The sequence below is a fragment of the Dioscorea cayenensis genome, unplaced genomic scaffold, assembly GCF_009730915.1.
Source record: "Dioscorea cayenensis subsp. rotundata cultivar TDr96_F1 unplaced genomic scaffold, TDr96_F1_v2_PseudoChromosome.rev07_lg8_w22 25.fasta BLBR01001260.1, whole genome shotgun sequence".
Lineage (NCBI taxonomy): Eukaryota > Viridiplantae > Streptophyta > Magnoliopsida > Dioscoreales > Dioscoreaceae > Dioscorea > Dioscorea cayenensis.
The window spans coordinates 79544-84611 of record NW_024087651.1 but is presented as its reverse complement, the minus strand read 5'-3'; the positions used below and the strand labels follow the sequence as shown (position 1 = coordinate 84611).

At 35.7% G+C, this 5068-nt stretch overlaps 1 pseudogene; it reads left to right on the top strand.

Annotated features, from left to right (window-relative positions):
• Positions 1-695: 695 nt before the first annotated feature.
• On the top strand, positions 696-1298 carry LOC120255983 (annotated as a pseudogene).
• Positions 1299-5068: the final 3770 nt, after the last annotated feature.

Genomic DNA, 5068 nt, shown 5'->3' with positions numbered 1-5068 from the left:
GCCTTTTGGAGTATTTGTTTCCAAAAATCACTAAAATGGAAGGGTACTTTTGTGTACATATGTACGGAGGTGTTGTGTGGTTTTTGGTTTATGTTAGTTTATATTTTAACCCATGGTAAGAATGTAGTTTCACATTCTTTAATTTAGCTACCTGAATTAAAATCATATTTATGTTATATATAGTTTCACTTATGGTGTTTTTTAAAGATAAAATAGATATAATATGTCAGGTTAAAAATTTTTATAAACTACTATTTTTATTCCCAACCTCCAAAGGTATTAGAGTTGAACTAAATTAATACAAAAACTAAAGAAGCAGCTGATAGTTTTACATGAATTTTTAATAACCTAACAAGCTTTTAAATTTTTAATTTATGATTTAGATTTTGTTAATGCAATATAGTATTTGAACATTAAACAGAAATAGAAATGAACTTAAACAGAAATTTCAAAAATTTTATTTAAATATAAAAATATAGACTCACAAGTTTTTCATATTTTTATAAAAATAAAAAATGAAAAACCAAAAGCAACGTTTCTATTTATTTGATAATTGTAAAAACAATTTTTGATAAGGTTTTATAAATTAAAATTTAAAAAATCACAAAGTAATTGCCATCCCTAATAATTATTTCTCAAATTTCTAATTTTAAGCCCATCTCAATAGTTTATAAACCCTAACTCCAAGAAAAAGGCGCGCATTTCGTCGAACACTCGATGAGCACCAGTAGTGAAGTAATGGCGGATGTCCTCGCCGATGGCCGCGCCGCCTGCTACAAGGTACTCCATCTCCATCTCCATCTCCTCATCCTTCTTCGTCTATAGAGAATTCAATCGATCTCCTTGTTGCAGGCGCGGGACGCTTTCTACGCGTGCCTCGAGAAGGGAGGTCGACAAGAAAGCCCACCGAGATCGCCACCGTTGGCCTTCTCTACCCCGCAGAGTGCAGAAATCACGCACCGTCTTCGTCAGTAGCTGCCGCCCCACCTGGGTTTTGTCAATCTATCCATATCTGTTTGTTTTTGATTTCATTGAGGAGGTAATGGTTCTTGATCGCCATTGTTGATTGTCAGGGTGAAACACTTTTGATCGACAGTACTGCGCTAAGAAGAGGGTGCAGAGGTTGCTTGACAGCGATGAAGCCCACCGAGGTCCCATTTCACTCCCCCAGCCTTACACTTTCAAACCATGATGTTTACTTTCTTGTGAATTTTCTAGATGTTCAGTGATTGGAACTTTTTTGTTCACGGTTCTATTTTCAATGCGAATGTATGGTTTTAGTGTCTGGATTGAAGTCATGCTTTTGCAATGAGATAGTTAGTCATGGTGCTTGTGTAAATGCCTATATGAGTTTAATGAATGATTTGCAGCTTCAAAAGTGACTGAAATTTCTTGTTCACATCTTTTAGTTTTTGTTGGAATATGTGGTTTTTGTAACGCTTGCTTAAATGCCAGGATGAATTTTGTATGACACCTATGTAAATGGCAGTATGAATTCAGTGTCATTTTGATGCAAATATATGTTTTTAGTCTCTGGATTAGTTGCAGTATGAAGCTGTTTGTTATAATGGCTGTGTAAATGCCGAGATGGGTTTAATGGTTGCCTTTTTGTTGTCAAACCCCGATGTGTGCCTTGTGCCCGAGTTTCTAGTTGGTCAGTTACTGGAATCTCTTGTTCACCTTTTTACTTTGGATGCAAATACATAGTATAGTGTCATAGTTTCATTATGAAGCAGTTGTTTTGAAGTGCTTGTGTAAATGCCGATATGATGTCAATGACTGCCTCAAAACCGGTTTTTTATGCCAGAGCCTGTGGTGTTCCTTCAGGTGAGGTAATTGTGTTTTGAATGTTGATCTTAGAAAATATACCGATTTCCATCAGCTCATGGGTGTGTTTGGAGAATAAAAAATTGTTAGAATAATGATTCATAAAGATGAGAAAGCTGCTTCAATACAATTTTCAAGGCTTTTCTTCTCTTAATTAGGTTTTGTATCATCGTTAAAAACTTAAAATGGTGTTTGAGCTCATCACTACAACTAGAATGTAACTATCAAAAACATAATCAAATGTAATATTTTGCACCACACCCCTACACCAAAGTACCAAAGTAAAGTCTGTCACTCATTCTAGTCATTGTAGTCAACAATTACAACAATAAGCGGTTAGTCCCAACTATTTGGCACTACATGAATTCTTCGCTTCCCCGTTGCTCTATCAAGAGATGGTAAGAAATTTCACCTTTTCAGACATTAATTGCCGACATGCTATCAGACTGTGTAAATCATGTCTATTTGTGTTATAGTTTCATTGTAAAACAGGTCTTTATAGTTTATAGTGTTTGTGTAAGCTCTGATATATATGAGTTCAGTGAGTTCTTCACAACATGGTAATTGATTCATTGTATTTGACCTTCCTTTAAATGAGATGATAATAAGTTTTGAATGTTGATATTGGCAAATATACCTTGAGCATATGGGCTGCTCTGAAAAATTAGAGAGTAAGAGTTTTTCAGAATGAGGGATAATCATATTAGTAAGAAAAGTGTGCCATAGGCATGTATATTATATTCTGCTTAATGGATACATCTTTTGATTTTCCTTCTAACATGTGCGGAGAATCTCCTTAATAATTCAATTACTATCAAGAATCCTCTCCTGCTATTCAACTGTGATAGCAGTATTAATTGATTTTCTAACTTATCAGTAAAGGAGACCTCTTGCATCCTTGAAATTGACACCTAATTTACTTGGACTCCTGAGCAATCATTCATTCATTGTTGGCCATCTGTTTTCTCTTTGTCTAATTACTACACCAGAATTTGTATTTCCAAAAACATTAGATCTCCCCCTCCATTTTTCAAACAAAAAAGCAAGTATGTCACTCCAATATGTTCCTTCGCTTGCACTTCAAGGCAACCATCACTAATCAAATACCTAAAGGAGGTTCTATAGCCACATCTTTCCAAATGTGAAACTGATTTTGAGCTTTACACCAAATGCTAAAATGAAATCAGCAAAAGTTTTTTTTTGGTTTAATATTTTGTAAAGCATCTGCACTAGAGGAAAGGTCGCCTTCAGCATGAGGTATCCTTAAATGGGACTAGGTCACAAGACGAAGAGGCCAGTTGTGGAAAAAGAGATAATATCAAGGAAATATGCCACTTTATGACATTGCTGAAGGCGCTAGATGTTGGAAGAAAAAGTCTAAGGTGGTCGGTTGTGGTTGAAACTCAGTGATAAGATGTCTATCTACACCATTTTCTTAGATAATAAGCAAAATGACAGTGTCCCTTATGCAAAGTTACTAATGTTCGATGTGGGTGGAATGATAAAATGGCTCCACAAAATAGGTCACCATGGGAGAGTAGCTATTGATACTAATCTTCCGCATGTATTTTGTTTTTACGTCTTTCTATGGCTGGGTGTATCTTTGATTTTTCTTTAACTGAGTAGCCAGAAGTCATTAACAAGACTTCAACAACTAATAGCTTATTGCCTCAGCAATTTTAAATTGCTTGTATGTTGAAAATACTTTTCCAAATCGTGTACAACTCTGTATAACCGTGTTCTTCATTGAGGGAATCATAGTTCTATTCTTTGACAATGCCCTTTGAACCACCGATTGTTGTAACAATGACAAATAGTTGCTATCTGTATACAATTTGGCTTGAAATTGTACTGTTCTCTTGTCAACGACTACTTGCAATGGCATTTGATTTTTTATTTGTTAGCCCCATCTTGCTGCCATAAATCTCCATGCTTGTATTCTCAATTTAGTTTTCTTGCCACCGTCAGAAATCCCTGGATAGGGATGTTTTGTTTGCTGCTTACCTGGAAATAGTGGCTCACACAGAAGCTTCAGTATGATGCAGGGTCATACGAAAGCAATGGAGTGTGCCCTATGTGTGACTTGCGCATGAGGTCAGAACTACTCAATTAAAAACCATTCAATTTTTGTATTTGTTTTTATTAATGTGCAAGTAAATTGACACTTTGCTGGGTTATATACTCTAATTTTTATGTTCAAAAGGAAAATAAATAAGTAAAATGTACAAAATTGTTTGTTCATGCTTAGTGAACCTTGTTTGTGCTTTAATAACACACAAAGCTTGTTGCCATTGCTGTACACGCAAAAGAGCACTCTTCTCAAACTTGTAGGAGGGTATATTAAAAGCTGGTAACTGATTACAAATGTGATTACACTTGATTATGAAATAGCTCTTTTGGTATCAGAACTAAGTAGAGACTTCCTTAATGTCCATTGACATCCAGTGAACATCAGGACAGATGAATGCATTGAATTCAAGATTTTACACTAAAAATTAATTTTTTTCTTGTACTTCCAGGTGATGCTGTTCTGCAAAAAAGGTCTTGCATACCTTGCATCCGTGAGAAAATAAATGAACACATAATCACCAAATAACTCTGCTCTTTTAAGATCAGAGATTGACTCAATCATCATGATAAGTACATAACATGTAGAGATTATATCTTTTTTTTTAGCTGCCACTGCTGAATTTTGTCAAGAGGCAATGGCGAGGTGACCTTTCTCCTGGAGGCTTTTGACTGAATCATAGAAACTTTGGCTCATAGGGGTGAACTGGAGACCCAGGTCTTTAAGCCTCTGGTTGGAGATCTTGTATGGCTGCTTCCTTGGGTTCACCTCATCAGAGCATCTGCAGCCATCATTGAATAAATAAATAAATTAATAAATAAATAAAAGAAAAGTAGGAGCAAGCTTCAAATGGCATCAGTTCTAGAGGGCACTAGCTCATTTCATATCTGAGTTGTGCGGTTGGTAATTGAGTGTTTTATTTGGTGGTATGCCCCTGTCATCTTCCTATGGCTTTAGTGAGTGGGCTTTTTGTGGCTATGAAGCTTTGGTATGTGTGGTGAGCGTGAATCCCAATTCTCTTTGGAGATAATTTGACTGGTCCCCTCACCTCAACATGGAAAAAAAAAAGTCCTCAACCCTTTATTATTTGATTTCTTTATGTCCCTGCAGACATACATATACTAGCAAAAATGGAATAAATTGTTGCTCTAACTTGTTCATTTCTTAATATAA